General features: G+C 37.6%; 1 long non-coding RNA gene across 1 annotated transcript; it reads right to left on the reverse strand.

Annotated features, from left to right (window-relative positions):
• Positions 1–1,036: 1,036 nt before the first annotated feature.
• On the reverse strand, positions 1,037–13,069 carry LOC117202322 (uncharacterized). The gene is made up of 3 exons (XR_004484600.2): positions 12,917–13,069; positions 4,732–4,923; positions 1,037–1,246 (listed from the first exon to the last, which is right to left on the reverse strand). It is a non-coding gene; the product is annotated as an uncharacterized LOC117202322 (long non-coding RNA).
• Between the last annotated feature and the right edge of the window lie 11,448 nt (positions 13,070–24,517).

Genomic DNA, 24,517 nt, shown 5'->3' on the forward strand with positions numbered 1-24,517 from the left:
TTTTGTACCCTCTGACTACTCTTGACTCTTTTCTTTTTTTTTTTTTTTTTAACATCTTTATTGGAGTATAATTGCTTTACAATGGTGTGTTAGTTTCTGCTTTATAACAAAATGACTCTTTTCATCTGTGTTGCATTAACAAGACCAGCTAGTCCTTCTGTTAACTCCTTGCATTGACATCTCTCTGTTGTCTCACCTGTAACTGGATAAAGATAGCAATAGCTTCTGCCAGTTTTAGTTCCAACAAGACTTCAGGTTCTGCCTGGGGACACTATCATGTAATAGTGCTAAGACATTTTTTTATATATATATAATTTATTTATTTATTTAACATCTTTATTGGAGTATAATTGCTTTACATTGTTGTGTTAGCTGCTGCTGTATAACAAAGTGAATCAGCTATATGAATACATATATCCCCATATCCCCTCCCTCTTGACTCTCCCTTCCACTCTCCCTACCCCATCCCTCTAGGTGGTCACAAAGCACCAAGCTGATCTCCCTGTGCTATGCGGCTGCTTCCCACTAGCTATCTATTTTACATCTGGTAGTGTATATATCTCAATGTCACTCTCTCACTTCATCTCAGCTTACCCTTCCCCCTCCCTGTGTCCTCAAGTCCATTCTCTATGTCTGCATCTTTATTCCTGTCCTGCCCCTAGGTTCCTCAGAACCATTTTTTTTAGATTCCATATATATGTGTTAGCATACAGTATTTGTTTTCTTCTTTCTGACTTACTTCACTCTGTATGACAGACTCTATAGGTCCATCCACCTCACTGTAAATAACTCAATTTCGTTTCTATTTATGGCTGAGTGATATTCCATTGTATATATGTGCCACATCTTCTTTATCCATTTGTCTGTCAATGGACACTTAGGTTGTTTCCATCTCCGGGCTATTGTAAATAGAGCTGCAATGAACACTGTGGTACATGACTCTTTTTGAATTATGGTTTTCTCAGGGTACATGCCCAGTAGTGGGATTGCTGGGTCATATGGTAGTTCTATTTGTAGTTTTTTAAGGAACCTCCATACTGTTCTCCATAGTGGCTGTATCAATTTACATTCCCACCAACAGTGTAGGAGGGTTCCCTTTTCTCCACACCCTCTCCAGCATTTATTGTTTGTAGATTTTTTGATGATGGCCATTCTTTGCTAATCATTTTGTTGAGGCAGTGTAAATAAAGTGTATAAAACTCTCCAGGACATAGGCATTTTGAAGTAACATGGGGCATTTGTTTATCTAATGGAAGAAATAAAATAATTAGGAGCAAAGGTTTGTAGTATGTGTGTAAATGGGTTATTATGATACTGTTGATGCACAAAAATTTATAACATTGTGAAAGGTCTTAACACAACAAAATATGATGAATTGTTGACAGGACAATGTCACTGAAGAAAACAGGATGAAAATTCTTAGGAAGAAGCTGCAGGGACACCTATTTGTTTTGATGAAAGGAATAGCATGATTTGTATTGTTTTAAAGTGAAATAGGTTTTTGTGTTTTGCTTGTGGTTGTGAATTCCCTTTCAATGGAAATATATGTGTTGACCAGATAATAATTAGAAGCATTCAACGTAAAGGAATATTCTGCATGAGAGATTTTATTCCTTGACTTCTCCCCAGCCTCACTGACATATCATTTATATAAAATAGAAGCTACCCATTTTAAGTGAACAGTTGGATGAATTTTAGTAATGGAACACTGACCTGTAGTCAGAACCAAAATCACAATACATAAAAATTTGTTGTCAGTTTTTCATAGATGCCTTTTATCAGGTTGCAGAAGTTTCCTTCTAATCCTGGTTTACTAAGAGTTTTTTTTTTTTTTTTAATCAGAAATGGAAGTTGAATTTAGTCCAATACATTTCTGTATTGGACTGCAATTGTCAGATATTTTCTTCTTTTTTTGGTTTGTTAGTATGTTGTGTCACATTGACTGATCCTTTCAATGATAAACCAATCCTGCACTCCTGTGGTAAACTCCACTTCATCATGATGCATTGTCTTTTTTTATACATTGTTATATTCAATTCTTTTACTACGTTTTTACTATTAAAATTTACTATGTTTTTGCATTTATGTTCATGAGGGGTATTTATCTTTACTTAAAAATATCTTTGTCTAGTTTTGGTACCAAGGTAATATTGGTTTTGTAGAATGAGTTGGGAGGTAATATGGACTGAATGTGTCCCTCCCAAATTTGTATGTTGAAGCCTAATCCTCAATGTGATTGTATTTGAAGGTGGGTATTTTAGGAGGTAATGCAGGCTAGATGAGGTCATTAGAGTGGGGCCCTCATGATAAGATTAGTGCCATTATAAGAAGAGACTCCAGAGATCTTGAGCCTTCTCTCTCTCTCTCCCTCTCTCTCCCTCTCTCTCCCTCTCTCCCTCCCTCTCCCTCTCTCTCTCCCCTTCTCTCTCCCTCCCTCTCTCTTCCCTTCCCTTTCCTCAAGTATGCACAAAGAAGAGGTTATGTGAGCACACAATGAGATGGTGACCATCTACAAGCCAAGAGAAAAGGACTCAGACTGAAACCTACCTTGCTAGCACCTTGATCTTGGACTTCCCAGCCTCCAGAACTGTGAGAAACAAATTTCTGTAGTTTAAGCCATTCAGTCCATGGTACTTTGTTATGGCAGCCTGAGCAGACTAAGACAGGGGACATTCTGTCCATTTCAATTTTCTGGAAGACTTTGTATAGAATGAGCATTATTTACTCCTGAAATGATTGGTTGACTCCCTAGTGAAGCCATCTAGGACTGGACTTTCCTTGTGAGAATGTTTTTAACTACAAATTTAAGTTCCTTAATAGACATCATATATTCATATTATTTATTTATGAGTGAGTATTGATATATTGTATCTTTCAAAGAATTTGTCCATTCATCTAAGTGGTTGAATTTATTGTCTTTAAGTTTTAAAGAAATAGTATTTCATTATCATCATTTTAATATCTATAGAATCTTCCTTCAGTGATGTCACCTCTCTCATTTATTTTATATATATATATATATATTTTTTTTTTTTTTTTTTTTGCAGTACGCGGACCTCTCACCGTTGTGGCCTCTCCCGTTGCGGAGCACAGGCTCCGGACGCGCAGGCCCAGTGGCCGTGGCTCACGGGCCCAGCCGCTCTGTGGCATGTGGGATCTTCCTGGACTGGGGCACGAACCCATGTCCCCTGCATCGGCAGGCGGACTCTCAACCACTACGCCACCAGGGAAGCCCAGTAGTGTGTTTTAAAATGATCAGTTAGGTTGTTTGTTGATTGTGTTCAAATCTTCTATATCCTTAATAATTTTGTATGCATCTCCTGTCAATTATATAGAGGGAGATATTGAAATCTCTGACTATAAATGTGGATTTCTCTATTTCTCCTTGCAGTTCTATAAGTTTTGCTTCATATATTTCAAAACTGTGTTATTAGTGTATAAATGTTTGGGACTATTATGTCCAGTTGATGAGATTACCCTTTTAATATTATGTAATAACTTTTTTTGCTAATAATATTCTTTGATCTGAAATATACTTTATCTTATATTTATATGGTCACTCTAACTTCACTTGAAAGTAGCATGGTATAGCTTTCATATCCATTTACTTATAACTTATTTTTGTCTTTTTATTTGAAGTGCATTTCTTGTAGGCAGCAAATAGTTGGATCTTGCTTTTTTATCCATTCTGACAATCACTGCCTATTAATTGGCATAGTTAGAGCAGTTATATTTAGTTTAATCATTTTATGGACATTATTTACAGGTATATTAGGTCTCCTAAAGTTGTCCTACAGGTCAGTTCACTGGGACTCTGTTCATTTTCCCTCATTCTCTTTTTTTTTTTTTTTTTTGCGGTATGTGGGCCTCTTACTGTTGTGGCCTCTCCCGTTGCGGAGCACAGGCTCCGGACATGCAGGCTCAGTGGCCATGGCTCACCGGCCCAGCTGCTCCGCGGCATGTGGGATCTTCCCGGACTGGGGCATGAACCCGTATCCCCTGCATCAGCAGGCGGACTCTCAACCACTGCGGCACCAGGGAAGCCCCTCCCTCATTCTCTTTTATGTTTTTGTTTTCCTTGGATAGCTTCTATTGCTATGCCTTCAAGTTCATTAATATTTTGTTTTACAAGGTCTAATCTTCTTTTGATTTTACCCAGTGTATTTTCACCTCATATATTGTAGTTTTCATTTCTAGTAGTTTGATTTGGGTCTTGTTGCCACCTTCTATGACTCTACTTAAGTTTTTTGAACACATTGCATTTTCATCTCTAGTAGTCTGTTAACGCTAGTTTGTTGTAGTGATAATAACTGTTATAATGTACTTGTCTGCTAATTCTAACAACTGTTTCAGTTCTGGGCAGGTTTTAATTAACTGATTTATATACTTGTTATGGGTCTCATTTCCTTGTTTGTTTGCATGCCTAGTAATTTTTGATTGAATTAAAACACTGTGAATTTTACCTTATTGGATGCTCGTTATTTTTGTGTTTCTATAGATAGCATTTAGTTTTGTTCTGGAATGCAGTTAAATTACTTGAAGATAGTTTGATCCTATTGATTGCAGCTTTTAAGATTTGTTAGGTGAGACCAGAGCACTGCTCAGTCTAATTAAATCCTCATTAATGAGAAAAGAGCCTCTGTATATTCTATACAATGGCTCATAAATCATCAGAATCTCCAGGGAAACAAGCACTGTTCCCTGCCCTGTATGAGCAATGAATAGTCTTACCTCTTATCCTTTTAAGTGGTGATGAGTGATTCTTTCCCTGGCCTCAGTTAGCTCCCTGGCATGATGTGCTGATCAGTATTCAGTTGAATACTCAAGGGAGGCCCTCTGTAGGTCTTCAGAGATCTCTCTCCTTGCACCTCTCTTTTCTCTGCTACTCTGTCCTGCAGACTCTCCCTGGACTCTGAGTTCTGCCTGCTCAACACAAGGACAAAAGATAGAGAGATAAATGGTATGATGTCACAAATAAAACTCCAGAGGTGTTTTTCTGATGTGTAAATATTTTCATTAAGCATTTATTGGCTTTATTTTTCACACAGAAGGAATCACAAACATGACTTAGAATTTGAATATGGAAAAACATTTCTTATCCTGATAAGAAAAGGTATCAGAATATTTCCAAGGAGGTAATAGCACAGAATAAAGCAGCAATATACTTGATTTCTAATATGTTCATCTTTTGAAAATCCCTTAATTTGAGAGAAGGGGGAAGCTTAGCTTCCTCAGTTCCAAATTTGGGGTAAGATGAATAGAAGTGATAAACTTGACGTTTAATTAACCAGTAGCCTAAATATCTTAGTTTGCTATAATTCTAAGATAATATAAATTGCACTTTACTTGGAATATGATTAATAATCATTTTTATTTCTATTAATGATGCCAATAGACAATGTCCAGTTAAAACATGATTTATTTCCAATAATTTGCACTTCAAATTTTTCTTTAGCACCTTCTGTTCTTCAGATAATTGTGGATTATTTCAATGAAATTCTTAAGCATATATATTCAAAGTATTACGTAACATAAATAGAAAAACAGAGTTAAATATCTTTCATCTTATCAGCACCTGATTTGACTGTTACATTTGTAGATATTTATATAATTAAAATTCTTGAGAATATAAACTTTTTGGGCTTTTAAATTTATAATTATGTTTTAAGTATTTTCCATACTGTTATATACTGTTGCAACTGTTTGTAGTGTAATTTTAATGAATAAGGTATCAACCAGTTGATATACCATTATTTACATGGTTATCTGCCAATATTTGGTATTGACTTGTTTTTCAAATTTTTGCTATTACAACATAACATTCCAATGAATATCTTCATGTCATTTATTTTCCTTAAGATTAGTTTCCAGGGCTTCCTGTCCTTTGTATAATCAAAAGGGTATAAAAATTATAATGGCTTTTTTTTGTTGTTGTTTTTGTTACACTAGTGTCGTTACACTAGTAACAGTTGTTGTTACTGTCCTAGAGAATTCATCTATTTGTTCACTGATTTTTCAGTTCACCCAACATTTATATAGGGTATGTGTCTACGAAAAATAGTCAATATAATAGATGCAATACAAAATTCAATGAGGAACAAAATAAATAGACTAGTGATCATAACACATGGTAATAATACAATACTGCAATAATGGAAGTATCTACCAAAGACTGTAGTTGTATGCCTAACCCAGCTTGGGATAATCAGAGAGAACTCAAAAGATGTAGCATCTATAGTAGGTCCTAAGAATGAGAAGGGGCATTTATAGGTAAAAAGGTGAAGGAAGTATATACCTAAGGAATGAATCACCTTTGTAATATTTTTCACTTTGATGAATGGAAAATAAAACCTGTCTCCTTACATGACACATTTTGTTTTGTGCCTATTACACTGCTGTTGTTTTTTCATATATCACCCTTTAAAAATATTTGGTGAATGGTATAACTAATGAATAAATGTTTGAATTTCTAAGGACAGTAACTTAGTATTACATCATTATCATCAGCTACAACACCAATAAAATGCCATTACATAACACATGTGATCTTTACAAATTGCCCTTAGTTGACCTTACCAGCCTTATCTTCTAGATTTCTCTCTGTGGACCTAATGTTCCAGTCACATCAAACTCTTTACTGTTCCCTGAATATAGCTCTGCACCTTGTGAAAACACACTAATGGAATACCACGCATTAGTAAAAAAAACAACAAAATCTCACTCACTCTCTCTCTCTCTAATACAAAAAAGAGATAATATTGAAAGAGAAAAATAAATGAATTCACAGATTCATATTCTAATACCATTTATGTAAATTAAATACTATTTGGCGATTACTTTTTATCACAAGGAAGAGTTGCTAACAAAGATTATCCCAAATAGACGCAAGGCAGAAGGATGACAGCATGACCTTCATTGTCATGCTGTGTGGGTAAACCTGCCCAAGAATCTACTGACTGGAGAGACATAAGCCTTTCTTTGATTCACCATCGATTAGCAGCAGACATTTTACAACTCTTTAAAGTTGGATGTTAATTTGTAGGAAACTAACTAGATGTAAATGATTTTTCTCCAGAAAAGAAGATAAATCTAAAGGTTATACATTTTCCCCCTGTAAGATGAGACAGTTTTGAATTTATTCAAAAATAATTTATTATATTCAAAAGTAATTTAATTTTATTCCAGTATTATTTATTTTTTTCATATCTATAGCTATATATCTTCTGGACTTCTTTTTGTGTTTCCTATACCCCTTCCCCAATTTTCTAAAATTCTAAAATATATTTCAGTATACCCTTATTGATGGAAATTTTTTTTTCCTGGAGTTTTGAAAGCTACATTTTTATCTCCTTTTTTTCATCTCTGATTTGAGAGCTGGCCTGTTTTACTTGAGCTATTTTTTTCCAGTGACGATTTCTTTAGTTCTTAATTTTTTTCTTTAATTTCATATCTTAAGCAAATTATTTTAATTTGTGAAAAACTTTTGGTCAGTACTTTTCTGATGCCTAGTAATACACTTCATTTTTGTTGGGGAGGGAGGTCATATTTCAGTCTTTCCTTTTAACCTGAGTCTGATGGGCACAAGATAATCCATTTTTTATTTTTACTCACCTCTAAATGGAGATTGTTCTTTATGAGGGATTGATACAGAAGTTTAGTGGTAGAAAACAGGGAGATGTGACCATCTTAGAGGTAGGTGCCCTACTCCAGGCTAACAAGAATTCTTTCTGGCTTGTGGTGAAGCCACTCATGTAACAGATATTCTGTGCAATAATTTAGCTTTGATTTACCATCTACTGAGCAAGATCACCAAACTCAGAGCTTCCTGACTCTCATTTATCGTCCTGTGTTTTACCACAGTATAAGCCTACGAAGATTAGTCCTACTTAGGATTAACCTGTGAACATGTCATAGCTGCAGGTTTCTCTTTGTTCCTCTGCCTCCTTTGTCAATACGCTGTGTCAACAAGGGCTCTACGACTGGCCTTCTCTTCTAAGAAAGGAATAAATGATTTTCCATCTACTGCTCTCATATTTATTCGTTAAGCATTTGTTAAGCATTTATTATCATTATTATGGTTCAAAAAGGGCACAAGAACTTGCCAACACAGCCAGAACATGCTTTCGCCCACCTACCCTCTTGCCCATGTTTGTACTCATGGTGAACGATTTGGTGAGAACGCATTTCAGGCAGGGGTAACAACAAATTCAAAATCCATTGAGCTTGTTGTGTATAAGGACCAGCAAAAAGGCCAGTGGGACAGGGATGATGGAGGGTGTTCTGAACCAAGTGGAGATCTGCTGAGCCTGTTCTGAGTCCGCTCTCGGCTCCTTCCATCAGCCAGGGCTGATTTTCACCATGCTCAGCAACGCCTCACTGTGCTTTATGCTTGTGTCTGTTTCCTGCTTGACTTGTTTTAAGCTGTAGTCTCTGATCTAGTGCCCAGATTTTCCCCTAGAAGTAGCTAGGGGAATATCAGCCTCCAGCTGATTCTGATCTAAACACAAGATTCTGATCTTCCACACAAGATTCTGATCTTCCACACCTCCTTGTCTTACATTTTTTTACTTTACATCTTTTGAAGAAATGAAAGATTTTTGATTTGTTGTTTGTTTTTGATTTTTTAGAAATGCAGTTTCATGTGGTCCTCAGTCAAATGAAAAAAATGTCTGGTTGATTCGCCCTGCCTCCAGATTTTCAAGCAGCAGTTTTCCTCGGAATTGACCACTTTTCTGAGTTTGATCATGTCAGTGTAGCAGAGATGATCAGATTTGGTGATGCCAACTCATGCTACAAATCTCACACAAGATATAAAAGCATAATGCTGATTTACTAAATTTCACTGGGAATTATGACCATAAAGGGACTGTTCACATCTCCCTAGTGTGTTTTTTTCCTTGAGAGCAAGCTATCATAGAAAGATAATTTATTAGAAGATAATTTGGTGAGCATGAGTCGGAATAACATGAGTTAGTACAATGTTGGGAATGTTTAGTGGTATCAGGCCTAATGGCTTGATGCTTCCATCATTATAATAGGACCCCATCTATCAGAAGGACCCAATGCTCATATTAGCCTGAGGGTTCCAGCATGGTCAGAGCTGAAACAATCAGAGCCAACATTTGCATCCAATTTTCTTTTAGCCATACTTCTTCAGCTGAAAAAAATTAATTTGATACATATAGTAAATAGCATAATATTTTCTCATATTCTTTTCTTCCTTCTTCCAGGCATGTGGTAATACTGCACCTTCCCATCCTGTTGCATGTAGACACAAGCACGTAATTTGCTTTGGTCGATTAGTTTGGAAGTCATTGAGAGCCAGCATGTGGTTTGCAACATTCCCTTTACCCTGCCAGGGTGATAAGTGAGGACTTCATCATCGTGTTCCTCCAAGTGAGGTTGACTTGGAGGAGTCTCAACCGACCCCAAATCATAAGAATGTTGTAAAACTTTGTTATTTTAAGCCCCTAAGATTTGGGTATTGTTTGCTACAATAGTATTTTGGGTTTCTGGATCCAATTCCAGTGTGTGTGTGTGGTTCCCCTCACACCACCAACAAGCATTTCTCTGGACCCAGCTGAACATCCTACATTTTAACACAGTTCTGCCACTATCTACCTGGAGATAGCATCAGAATCCACAAGTTAAGGGCTCAGTCCCATAAGGCCCCCCACCTCCCCCAGTAAAGATGCCAGTCACCAGCCCAGGTTATCACCTATGCTTCTGACCAACCGGCTGTAGATTGGAGGTTCCCAAGACCCCCTCCTTAGTTTTGATTAATTTGCTAGAGTGGCTCACAGAAATAAGAGAAACATTTTACTTACGAGATTACTGGTCTACTAAAAAAGAATATAACTCAGGAACATCCAGATGGAAGAAATGCACAGAGCAAAGTATAGGAAAAGGGCATGGAGCTTCCATGCCTTTTCCAGGTACGCTACTCTCTCCAAATCTCCACATGTTCACCAACTGGGAAGCTCTCTGATCCCCCTCTTTTTGTTTTTTTATGGGAGGCTCCAATACATAGGTATAATTGATTAAATCATTGGCCACTGACAACTAAACTCAATCTTCAACACTTCTTTCCTCCTTGGAGGTCACGGTGTGTGTGGGGGGGGTAGAGTGGGGGTGGGGTGGGCTTTAAGTCTCCATCTAATCACAGGGCTCTGGCAACTAGCTAGTCCAAAATCAGCTCATTCACATAACAAGAGACACATTTATCACTCTCCTCAAAGGAAATTCCAAGGGTTTTAAGAGCTCTGTGCCAAGAACAGTGGACAAAGACTGGATCTATACTTCTTATTATAAATCACAATGTCATACACGGTAAAATCAGGCTTATGCTGACAGATACTGGTACCTTGATATACAGAGTGCTAACAAACAACACTAACTATGTGGTATTGGCTCAATGGCTTATATGTTTGATAATGAGGACAGTTTTTACCATAGACTAGAAGAGTGAGGGTCTTTATTATGTAGTGGCTAAATACTTGGTAAAAGCAACAATTGCAGTAATAGAGGCATTCATACAAGCTTTAGACATACATAGCTAAGTGGAGAAAGAGAGAGGCAAGGGGAAGAGACAGCAAAGAAATGTTCAAAGTGAGAACCGTGATTCAAAAGAAACTTAGGTGTGGTCATTGCTCATAGAGCTGACTGCAGTAAAATAGAGAAGCCAAAACTATGTTTTAGAAAATTGTGCTGTCAAAAGAATCAACAGCTTGGACTAAAGTAGACCATAACTGTTTGATATTTAAAAAGATCCTTGCCAACTATCTATAGGCAAGAAGTCAGCTGAGAGAGTTGCTCAGGTTGCAAGAAGAACATCTTGCTGATGTCCAATTCAGATACAGCCAAGGAGAATAATGTAATAAAAAAAGGAGAGGGGGGAGAAGAAAAAGAAAAATTATCCAGGGAGAAAATTGGACAAGTTAGCTGCCCTAAGGAGGAGAACCAGTGCTTATTCAAGAATCACTCCCCACCAACTTTGGGGGGAAATCCTCAATATGTCTTTTGGAAATTTTTCAGAATTGCTACAGACAAATCTCTATTTTCTGGGATCAGTGTTTGCTCTGTGACTCCAATTCTTCCTCTGTCAGGATGATTACTGCAGTAATCGGTCCTGGTTCCATTACTGCATATTGGATTTTGGAGGAGTTTATAGGCCTTCAACTCAAGAAGAGCCACATCCAGACCTAATACCAAGATACTGCACAAAGCCACTATATTCCTTAAATATCTTGGGCTGTGGAATTGATATCATGATTAGAAAGGACTTTTGTATTAATTCCTTTGAGTGGAGGGGGATATATTTTGTATGTGAGTAGGATAGAAAACTAAATGTTTTCTTACCAGAAGTGTGGACTATGGCAGTCTATAGAGCTATTTATCAATCTTTTAGTTATTCCCCTTCTGACAAACCTACAATTACAATTGTCTAATTCTTTGATGAGAACCATGGCCATATGACCTGGCTTGCTTAAGGAAATATAAGTAGCTATGATCTGTGTAACTTCCAGAAAAAGTCCTTAATAGTCAGTGCATGCTTTGTCCTTCTCTCCCTGGTGACTGGTGATGTTCCAGATGGTGGAAGCTCTGTCATCCTGAGTCTCTGTGTGACTGAGGTGAGATGAGCATGTAGCATGAGCAATAAATAAAAGTATAATGTTTTAGCCACTAAAATTTTGGAAGTGTTTTTACGGTGGTGCAGTATAATTCATTCTGACTGATACAACCCAAAACTAGATCAATTAAAATAAATATTAGAGCCCATTTTCCTCATGATTGCATGAGTCCTAAACAAAATATTAGCAAAGGAAACTCAGTACTCTCAAAAAATGCACCATAAACAAGTTGGGTACATACCAGGAATGCAATGATATTTTTAATAGAAAGTGTATACATTTAATTCACTGCATTAATAGATTATAGAAAAAAAATATGCTCACATCAGTAGATACATAAAAAATTCTTAATAAAATTCAAGACCAATTTAATAAGCTAAAATAAAAGGAAACTAACTTAACTTGATACAAGATAACCAAAATACCCCCTACAATATGTACAATCACAAATGGGTAAATGTTGGAATTGTTCCCTTTAGATTTAAGAACAAGACAGGGGTTGCCACTTTTACTACTTCTACTTAACACTATAGTAGAAGCCCAAAACTGGAATAAAATATGGAAAGTAAATTAAGGTGTAAATATTTGAAAGGAATAAATAATAGTCTTATTGGATTTGTTACTGTTTTCATAGGAAATTTTAAAGTACCTAGAGACAATCAACAGAACTAGAGCAATATTGCTGGAAGTGAGATTAAACACACAAGTATCAATTCAGATCTAGTCACCAGAAAAGAACAACTAGAAAGCATAACTTAACAAATAGAAAAGACACCACCATTTAAAATAGGAATAGCCCACAAACCAAGATGGCAGAGTAAAAGGACGTGCTCTCACTCCCTCTTGCGAGAACACCAGAATCACAACTAACTGCTGAACAATCAGCAACAGGAAGACACTGGAACTCAGCAAAAAAGATAACCCACATCCAAAGACAAAGGAGAAGCCACAATGAGACTGTAGGAGGGGCGCAATCACAATAAAATCAAATCCCATAACTGCTGGGTGGGTGACTCACAAACTGGAGAACACATATACCACAGAAGTCCACCAACTGGAGTGAAGGTTCTGAGCCCCACATCAGGCTTCCCAACCTGGGGGTCTGGCAATGGGAGGAGAAATTCCTAGAGAATCAGACTTTGAAGGCTAGTGGGATTCGATTGCAGGACTCTGACAGGACTGGGGGAAACAGAGACTCCACTCTTGGAGGGCACACACAAAGTAGTGTGCACCTCGGGACCCAGGGGAAGGATCAGTGACCCCAAGAGACACTGAACCGGACCTACCTGCTAGTGTTGGAGGGTCTCCTGCAGAGGCCGGGGGTGGCTGTGGCTCACCGTGAGGACAAGGACACTGGCAGCAGTTCTGGGAAGTACTCCTTGGTGTGAGCCCTCCCAGAGTCCGCCATTAGCTCCACCAAAGAGCCAGGTAGGCTCCAGAGTTGGGATGCCTCAGGCCAAACAACCAACAGGGAGGGAACCCAGCCCCACCCATCAGCAGACAAGAAGATTAAAGTTTTACTGAGCTCTGCCCACCAGAGCAACACCCAGCTCTACCAACCACCAGTCCCTCCCATCAGGAAACTTGCTCAAGCCTCTTAGATAGCCTCATCCACCAGAGGGAAGACAGCAGAAGCAAGAAGAACTACAATCCTGCAGGCTGTGGAACAAAAGCCACATTCACAGAAAGATAGACAAGATGAAAAGGCAGAGGGCTATATACCAGATGAAGGAACAAGATAAAACCCCCGAAAAACAACTAAATGAAGTGGAGATAGGCAACCTTCCAGAAAAAGGATTCAGAATAATGATAGTGAAGATGATCCAGGACCTCGGAAAAAGAATGGAGGCAAAGATCAAGAAGATGCAAGAAATGTTTAACAAAGACCTAGAAGAATTAAAGAACAAACAAACACAGATGAACAATACAGTAACTGAAAATGGAAAATACACTAGAAGGAATCAATAGTGGAATAACTGAGGCAGAAGAATGGATAAGTGACCTGGAAGACAGAATGGTGGAATTCACCTGGTGCAGAACAGAATAAAGAAAAAAGAATGAAAAGAAAGAAGACAGCCTAAGAGACCTCTGGGACAACATTAAACGCAACAACATTCGCATTATAGGGGTTGCAGAAGGAGAAGAGAGAGAGAAAGGATCCGAGAAAATACTTGAAGATGTTATAGTCAAAAACTTCCCTAACATGGGAAAGGAAATAGCCACCCAAGTCCAGGAAGCGCAGCGAGTCCCATACAGGATAAACCCAAGGAGAAGCATGCCAAGGCACATAGTAATCAAATTGGCAAAAATTAAAGACAAAGAAAAATTATTGAAAGCAGCAAGGGAAAAACAACAAATAACATACAAGGGAACTCCCATAACAGCTGATTTCTCAGCAGAAACTCTACAAGCCAGAAGGGAGTGGCATGATACACTTAAAGTGATGAAAGGGAAGAACCTACAACCAAGATTACTCTACCCGGCAAGGATCTCATTCAGATTCGATGGAGAAATCAAAAGCTTTACAGACAAGCAAAAGCTAAGAGAATTCAGCACCACCAAACCAGCTCTACAACAAATGCTAAAGGAACTTCTCTAAGTGGGAAACCCAAGAGAAGAAAGGACCTACAAAAACAAACCCAAAACAATTAAGAAAATGGTCAAAGGAGCATACATATCGATAATTACCTTAAACATGAAAGGATTAAAAGCTCCAACCAAAAGACACAGGCTTGCTGAATGGATACAAGAACAAGACCCATATATATGCTGCATATATATGCAGTCTACAAGAGACCCACTTCAGACCTAGGGACACATACAGACTGAAAGTGAGGGGATGGAAAAAGATATTCCATGCAAATGGGAATCAAAAGAAATCTGGAGTAGCAATACTCATATCAGATAAAATAGACTTTAAAATAAAGAATGCTACAAGAGACAAGGAAGGACTCTATGTAATGATCAAGGGATCAATCCAAGAAGAAGATATAACAACTATAAATATATATGCACCCAACATAGGAGCACCTCAATACATAAGGCAACTGCTACCCGCTATAAAAGAGGAAATCAACAGTAACACAATAACAGTGGGGGACTTTAACACCTCACTTACACCAATGGACAGATCATCCAAAATGAAAATAAATAAGGAAACACAAGCTTTAAATGACACAATAGACCATAGAGATTTAATTGATATTTATAGGACATTCCATCCCCAAACAGCAGATTACACTTTCTTCTCAAGTGCACACAGAACATTCTCCAGGATAGATCACATCTTGGGTCACAAATCAAGCCTCAGTAAATTTAAGAAAATTGAAATCATAACAAACATGTTTTCTGACCACAACGCTGTGAGATTAGAAATGAAATACAGGGACAAAAATGTAAAAACCACAAATACATGCAAGCTAAACAATATGTTACTAAATAACTAAGAGATCATTGAAGCAATCAAAAAATACCTAGAGACAAATGACAATGAAAACATGACGATCCAAAACCTATGGGATGCAGGAAAAGCAGTTCTAAGAGAGAAGTTTATAGCTATACAAGCATACCTCAAGAAACAAGAAAAATCTCAAATAAACAATCTAAACTTACACCTAAAGAACTAGAGAAAGAAGAACAAACAAAACCCAAAGTTAGCAGAAGGAAAGAAATCATAAAGATCAGAGCAGAAATAAATGAAATAGAAAAAAAGAAAACAATAGCAAAGAACAATAAAACTAAAAGCTGGTTCTTTGAGAAGATAAACAAAATTGATAAACCATTAGCCAGACTCATCAAGAAAAGGAGGGAGAAGACTCAAATCAATAAAATTAGAAATGAAAAAGGGGAAGTTACAACAGACACCGCAGAAATACAAATCATCCTAAGAGACTACTACAAGCAACTCTATGCCAATAAAATGGACAACCTGGAAAAAATGGACAAATTATTAGAAAGGTATAACCTTCCAAGACTGCACAAGACTGAAATTATGAACAGACCAATCACAAGTAATGACATTGAAACTGTGATTAAAAATCTTCCAACAAACAAAAGTCCAGGACCAGACAGCTCCACAGGTGAATTCTATCAAAAATTTAGAGAAGAGTGAACACTCATCCTTCTCAAACTCTTGCAAAATATACCAGAGGGAGGAACACCCCCAAACTCATTCTACAAAGCCATCATTGACCTGATACCAAAACCAGACTAAGATGTTACAAAAAAAGGAAACTACAGGCCAATATCACTGATGAACATAGATGCAAAAATCCTCAACAAAATACTAGCAAACAGAATCCAGCAGAAGATTAAAAGGATCGTACACCATGATCAAATGGGGTTTATCCCAGGAATGCAAGAATTCTACAATATATGCAAATCAATCAATGTGATACACCATATTAACAAATTGAAGGATAAAAACCATATGATCATATCATTAGATGCAGAAAAAGCTTTTGACAAAATTCAACACCGATTTATGTTAAAAACTCTCCAGAAAGTGGGCCTAGAGGGAACCTACTTCAACATAATAAAGGCCATATACAACAAACCCACAGCAAGCATCATTCTCAATGGTGAAAAACTGAAAGCATTTCCTCTAAGATCAGGAACAAGACAATGAATCTACTCACATCACTATTATTCAACATAGTTCTGGAAGTCCTAGCAATGGCAATCAGAGAAGAAAAAGAAGTAAAAGGAATACAGATTGGAAAAGAAGAAGTAAAACTGTCACTGTTTGCAGATGACATGATACTATACATAGAGAATCCTAAAGATGCTACCAGAAAATTACTAGAGCTAATCAATGAATTTGGTAAAGTTGCAGGATACAAAATTAATGCACAGAAATCTCTTGCATTCCTATACACTAATGATGAAAAATCTGAAAGAGAAATTATGGAAACACTCCCATTTACCATTGCAACCAAAAGAATAAAATACCTAGGAATAAACTACCTAGGGAGACAAACGACCTGTATGCAGAAAACTATAAGACACTGATGAAAGAAATTAAAGATGATACCAACAGATGGAGAGATACGCCATGTTCTTGGATTGGAAGAATCAATATTGGAAAATGACTATACTACCCAAAGCAATCTACAGGTTCAATGCAATCCCTATCAAATTATCAATGGCACTTTTTACAGAACTAGAAAAAAATATCTTAAAATTTGTATGGAGACCCAAAAGACCCTGAATAGCCAAAGCAGTCTTGAGGGAAAAAAACGGTGCTGGAGGAATCAGACTCCCTGACTTCAGACTATACTACAAAGCTACAGTAATCAAGACAATATGGTACTGGCACAAAAACAGAAACATAGATCAATGGAACAAGACAGAAAGCCCAGAGATAAACCCACGCACCTATGGTCAACTAATCTATGACAAAGGAGGCAAGCATATACAATGGAGAAAAGAAAGTCTCTTCAATGAGTGGTGCTGGGAAAACTGGACAGCTACATGTAAAAGAATGAAATTAGAACACTCCCTAACACCATACACAAAAATAAACTCAAAATGGATTAGAGACCTAAATGTAAGTCCGGACACTATAAAACTCTTAGAGGAAAACATAGGAAGAACACTCTTTGACATAAGTCACAGCAAGAGATTTTTTGATCCACCTCCTAGAGTAATAGAAATAAAAACAAAAATAAACAAGTGGGACCTAATGAAACTTCAAAGCTTTTGCACAGCAAAGGAAACCATAAACAAGACGAAAAGACAACCCTCAGAGTGGGAGAAAATATTTGCAAACGAATCAACGGACAAAGGGTTAATCTCCATAATATATAAACAGCTCATGCAGCTCAACATTAAAAAAACAAACAACCCAATCCAAAAATGGGCAGAAGACCTGAATAGACATTGCTCCAATGAAGACATACCGATGGCCACGAAGCACATGAAAAGCTGCTCAACATCACTAATTATTAGAGAAATGAAAATTAAAACTACAATGAGGTATCATTTCACACCAGTTAGAATCGGCATCATCAGAAAATCTACAAATGCTGGAGAGGGTGTGGAGAAAAGGGAACCCTCTTGCACAGTTGGTGGGAATGTAAATTGATACAGCCACTTTGGAGAACAGTATGGAGGGTCCTTAAAAAACTAAAAATAAAATTACCATATGATCCAGCAATCCCACTACTGGGCATATACCCAGAGAAAACCATAATTCAAAAAGACACATGCACCCCAATGTTCATTGAAGCACTATTTACAATTACCAGGTCATGGAAACAACCTAAATGCCCATCGACAGATGAATGGATAAAGAAGATGTGGTACATATATACAATGGAATATTGCTCATCCATGAAAAGGAACGAAATTGGGTCATTTGTTGAGACGTGGATGGATCTAGAGACTGTCATACAGAGTGAAGTAAGTCAAAAAGAGAAAAACAAATATAATTTAACACATATATGTGGAACCTAGAAAAATGGTACAGATGAACCGGTTTGCAGGGCAGAAATAGAGACACAGATGTAGAGAACAAATGTATGGACACCAAGTGGGGAAAGCGGCGGGGGCGTTGTTGTTGTTGGTGTGATGAATTGGGCTATTGGGATTGACATGTATACACTGATGTGTATAAAATTGATGACTAATAAGAACCTGCTGTATAAAAAAACCCAAAAACCAATAAAACAAAATAAAATAAAATAGCAATAAAAACTATAAACTGTCTGCAAATAAATCCAACAAATGATGTTCAAGTTGTGAATGTTAAAATTATAAAACTTTGCTGAAGTACACTGAAAATATTTAAATGGAAGGAAAGACAGTATATGACAGATTTTTCCAATGAACATGTCCCTTCTGAATACTTTATTCTGCATGACACAGGATTCAGGAAATAATCCTTAATTTATGCTATAACTTTTTGACAGAATTTGCATGTGATGTCATTGTTTTCATAGTCTTTGAGGGCTTGTTGTGACTTTCATCACTAATATTTATGCTATTAGTATTCAATAAACAAGTCAATCATTGCATAAACAGCATCTATCTATCTACCTACCTACCTACTTACCTACCTAACCTATCTATTGTGTTTGGAAGAAGCAAGTATAACGTTTTGTCTTCTGTGTCCCTGAAATGTGTGAAATTAAACTGTATATTTTGCTAAACTCAGACTATACCCATATAGTTAGATTCTTTTTGCAACATTGTCTAATTTTCATTTTTTCTTTGTCACCTCTTGATCTATGATGGATGGTTGGGTGTTGCTTTCTTAAATCCCAATTCACAACAGAAAGTACTGCTTCACTACACTGCCAAATGCTTCAATGTCTCAATGTCATTATAAATATTTCATAACTTCCTATGTGGACACAGACTCTTACTCCTTGTCTTATTTTAGTAACCTCCAAAATATCTGCATGGTTCTCTCTGGGGCAATTTTTCTCCCATTTTCAATTTTCTTCCCTACTGTTTACCTATATATTACGAGATTTTTCCCCCCAGAAAATTGCTTCTGTGTAGAAGAACTTGCTATCTTGGATAAAATGGTCAGAGAGTACAAACTGCCACCTCGTCCTTTCAAGAGGAGATCTAATTACCCAGCTGGCGCTACAGAATACAAACATTTTCACTCTGGACAGTGTTTATCTGTTTTTCTGCAAGTATATCACTTTGGAAAGCTACTTGCTCAGCTAATCTGTAACTGTCATGGAAATGTAATTTTTTTCCCTCTTCCAAACAAACAACAGGCACCTGGTAAGACTGCCTTATGCACCCATGCATTCAAGTCTAACTGTTTCCATGGAAACCTAGAAAACCCCTTGTGCAAGGTTCCCAGCATCTTGTCACATTTCCCTTTTCTCTATGCTGCTCTATCTCTCCATTCCTTCAGTGCACTTGCATGAAATTACAGTGCTTTGCAACAGCTCTGTAATAGACTTCTTTTCCATTCTTGCCCTTGTCAGTGATTCATTCTTGCCATGTTAGAGGGCAGAAACTGGGTCTTATTCATATGTGTAGCCTCCTCAGTACTTTGCCCAGTGCCTTAGACTTAATGGGCACTCAAAGCATATTTGTTGAATTGCATTGGAGTAAGGGCTTATTGTCTTAGTGAGTTTTACTTTTGTGATGTCTAAAACACGCTCATTAAGCACTTCTTCAACAGAATAACTGGAAAGATAAAAAGAGCCTGCTGACTGAATACACAGTTTAAACCACCAATTTATATACTTCCAAACTAAACATGAATTTTCAGCCCTTTCTCATATCTTGAAATTTTTAAAGTCTGTAAAATTTAGAAATGAAGGAGAGTGAATTAATATCTATTGAGCAAATACTAAATATTAAGCATTGCAATTTTTATTTCCCTGTGAATTCAGTATCATCATCTATAGGATCTGAGTATTAAAACCTTAGGAGATACAGTACATGCAATTTGAGTTATAATTAACTTACTTAACCTTATGATCTCCTTAAACATCTATGTTGGCACAGAATTTATGATCAAGCATTTGTAAATGGCTGGGGTTGAGAATCTTAGGGGAAAAATGTGGTGAGTATATAAATTTATTTTATGAAAAGATGAAACAGGCTAAAAGATATTCTTAACAACTTTCTGGAAAAATTACTAATGGCAGAAGCTATAACGTGATAACATTCAGGAGAGACTACCTTAAATTTGAGGTACACCAACGTATACGAATGATAAATACTCTACTATGAAATGTTAAACAACATATAAGAAGGCATATAATATTGGCAAAGAATGATTAGGATCAGAACATTCTAAATCACTATATTTATGACAGAAGACACAAAGTAATTATTCCGATATTAAAAAGGGGAGCCTAATTTGAAATACTGCAACCCCTCTGTGTTAGTGATGACCATGTTGGTAGTTACACCTGTAACAGAGGAGCCCTAGTGGAGGGTAAATGCTTACTTTCCACTCAGGGGCAACAAGGCAGCCTCCCTTATGAAATGTCAGCAGAGACCACATGTAGAGGCTGTACTTTCATCCCATCCATGGCAAGGAAGTACCCTTCTCCTTCTCTAAGGAAGGGTATCAGAGGAGACCTATTGGACAGTCAAGACCTTCTTCATTGCTCAGCAATAACAAGGGCACTGCTATGGTGATAGTGGAGGTCAGGTGAGGAAGAGTAATGAAGCATCCCCTCCTAGGCAGATTGGTAGCAGTGGGAGCCTAGGGTGGAGCCTGAATTCCCACCCTCACCCAGCAATAACAAGAAGTCCCTCTACCTCAGGCGTCAACAGAAGCTGAGGGGAAAAACTGGACTTCCATCCACACCTGACAGTAATAAGGTGCTGTGGCGCCCCCTTCAACCACAGCAGCAGTGTCAGAGGAAGCACGTTAAAACAGAAAGTGTCAATAAAATACAGTCTTATAACATAGAATACAAAATGTCCAGGTAGCAATTGAAAATCATTTGTTATATCAAGAACCAAATGATCTCAAACTGAATGAGAAAAGACACTGAGATGACAGAGATGTTAGATGTCAGATGTTAATAAGGATTTTAAAGCAGCCATCATAAAAGTGTTTCAACAAGCAATTATAAACATGTTTGAAACAAATTTTTAAGAAAAGAATGTCTCAGCAAAGAAATAGAAGATATAAAGGAACATTAAATGGAAATGTTACAAATAAAAACACCTAAGATTAAAAACTGATCATACCAAATGCTGGCTAAAAAGAGAATTTGTTGGCCAAATATGGAAATAAGAGAACCCAGAACTCTCACACACTGCTTTTGGAATATAAGCTGGCACAACCACTTTGGACAAATTAAATAAAAATATACATCCATACAGAAAGATTTGAAAATGAATGTTCTTAGCAGCTTTATTTGAACCAGATAATACTGGAAACAACACACATATTCATCAACACATGAATGCATAAACAAACTATATGTCCATCCACTCAGTGGAATATACCCAGCAATAAAAATGAACTACTGATATACATGACATGATGGATGAATGTTAAGATAATTATGAAGAGTGAAAGAAGCTTGACAAAAATAAACTGTTCCGGTTTATATAAAATCTAGAAAATGCAATTTAATAGACAAGGACAGAAAACAGATCAGTGGCTGCCAGAGCGGGGCAGCAGTGGGGGAGGGACAGGAGGTATGGGAGGAAGGGATTAGAAAGTGTCATGAAGACAGGCTCTAGGCGCTCGTGTTAGTTCTCCTCAGGCCCTTTGTGCAGACCCCTGGGAAGGGTGAGGGGGTTGTTTGCCTGATGGACTAAATACAGGTGCCAGGCAGGGCCCTGCGGAAGTCCCTGCACCAATGGTTTGGCCACGTGGTTGCCCTGTGCCTTGGTGGCCGAGGGCCTCTTCCTGGGTCACTCCTGGAGCAGGAGCCAGACTAGGGCAGACACCGGGCTCCCGTGCGGCCCTCTTGGAGCCTGTGTGAACCGCTGGCCGGCGGGATGTGGGATGTGGTGACTATGCAGGACTGCCCTGGCCTGTGAGGTCTGCCAATACGTGGAGAAATATAGCTCTGGAATAAAAGGAGGCTTCGCAATAAAAAAAACTGCATCAGCTTTCATGAAGTATTTACCATCCACATCATCATATCTTAAAAACGTCAAAGACCCCAGTTCAGGATATCATTTCAGCACTTCTGGTCTCCAACTGAAACCTTCTCCAATTAAATATGGATACTAGGCCCGTGGGAATTTTTGGCCAGGAAGATTAGCTACAAGGTATTTAAAACTTCCATGTCTCATACTAACATCTGCTGCTGGGAGCAGCCATACAGCCCCAAAGACTTTTGATCAGTGGAAATATATGATCTGTGACCTTAGTGACTATAAATGGATTGAACCTGATATTGTGTAGAAGATTGATGGTTATATTGCTAGAGAAAATCAGAAAAGCTCTTCCTAATAGAGGACCTTGCAAAGCTGGCATCCAGCTTTGACAAGATTGTTGAAAGTCTAGATTCTTGAAGGACTTTATCACCACAGTTTCACCTGGAAAAATGGCATTTAGAGCAACAGATCATGGATTTGAAAATGACAAGCATTGTAAAAAGGGTCTGTTTGGTGAGCTCATTCTCTAACAACAGCAAATTCAAGAACATGAAGAGGAAGTGTGCAGAGCCTCTGGCCAATATAGCATGAGCTATGCTCGGCAGAAGCGCAAGGTGCCAGACGAAGAGAAAATTGATCAAATTCAGGAAGAACTTCAAGAAGTACAGAGAATCTTGGAACGATTAGAAAAGGAGAGCAAACAACCGAGAAAATTAGTATTTCAGAAAGATGACAAAGGTACCCATCATAGAAAGCTTAAGAAATCTTTGACTGACATTGTATTCTAAAGTTCTTGATGTTCTGTCTGATTATGATGCCAGTTACAATATACAAGATCTTCTGCCAAGGACTGTCGTGGTTGGCCTTAGGTGTCTGGGTCAGGAGGACTGATAGAGCCCAGGAATTCTGGCTTTTTTGAGTGCTCTATGCCCACTGGGTGCCACACTAACTTTGCCATCAACATGGTACCTCCCTGAAATGTGGTGGTGGGGGGACCAGGTTGCCTAAGGAGGGGTATACTGGCCCAGGTCAGAAACACAGCATGTTAAAACTCCCAGGCTGGTCAGTAGTGGGATTGCCGCTGTAAATGACCCCACTTCACTCCAGTCTGAATTTAATAAAAGTGGCATGAGGAAACTTTTGGGGGTGATGGATATATTCACTGTCAAGACATTAAGCTGTAAACTTTAAATATGTGCAGTTTCTTATATGTCAATTATACCTTAATAAAGGCAGTTAAAATTGTTATTTATATGGCTATTAAAAGTCCTAATTTTTCAACTTAATTGACTAATTTCCAGTGACATGAATTTTTATGTTCTTCATATAGCCTTATTAAAAGATGTCTGAAGGGACCTTAATTTGGAATTATTTCATTATTTAAAGACTTCTAGCCAATCAAAGAAAGCTGATTTCTTTTTATTTCAGAGGTTATCTTTCATTTCCATTCTAAGCCTCCATTTATAACACTTTACCAAAATCAAAAGTTCCTAAAAGAAATATAATCTTTGATGTTGAACTTCCACATTTATGGATATTGACAACTATTGTGGCCGTAATGCAGACACATTAAAAAAGGCTTGAGTTTGGGGAGGAAATTTTTTTTTTTAAATTAGAGGACGCCATCCATATTGGTATGAACAACAAAAACAAACGTAGATTTTACTTATGAATGGAAGGACAAAATACTAATGACTTCTCACTCCGGTTTCCAAATGTCCACAGTATCAGAATGTCATCTGCCACCTGACAGAAATCTCCAGTTGGTCAGACTGTAGGGTCAAAGACCACATTACTTTTGTCAACAATGGAAACGAATAATCAAAGTTAACAACCAGAAACAAACTATACCAAGACATTTACTTAGCACAGTAGATCTGAAGTATTGAGTCACTGCACATGAGACTTACCAGAGAAGCCAAGAGAAACTGGGCCCCTTAAGGGGCACAATTTAGATCTTAGGGTACACAATGTTACTGGCTACAATGTTAGAATTCAGGTCAATAATGCTTCACTAGAAACCCCAGAAATAAACTGTCAAAGGACAGCTCACAGATATTGAGTTAGTTATATGCATGCTAATAATTTACTTACATATATGGAAGAGAATGTTAGGCTGTTGTCAATCAACAAAGGCAAAAGCAGATACATAAGGAAAAGAAGAAAGAGGGGAAGGAAAGTCTGGGAAGAGTGAGTTCTGTTTTCATATATTGGCAGCTAGCAAAGAGGGCAGATGCGTAAGGATGCACTTGAGCAGTCTGATGGGGGTCATCAAAGGAAGTCACTTGAGTTCTTTGTGGATTCTTTAGGAAGGCTTGAGAGTTTAGCTGGGGCACAGA

Source organism: Orcinus orca, chromosome 9 (genome assembly GCF_937001465.1).
Source record: "Orcinus orca chromosome 9, mOrcOrc1.1, whole genome shotgun sequence".
Classification (NCBI taxonomy): domain Eukaryota; kingdom Metazoa; phylum Chordata; class Mammalia; order Artiodactyla; family Delphinidae; genus Orcinus; species Orcinus orca.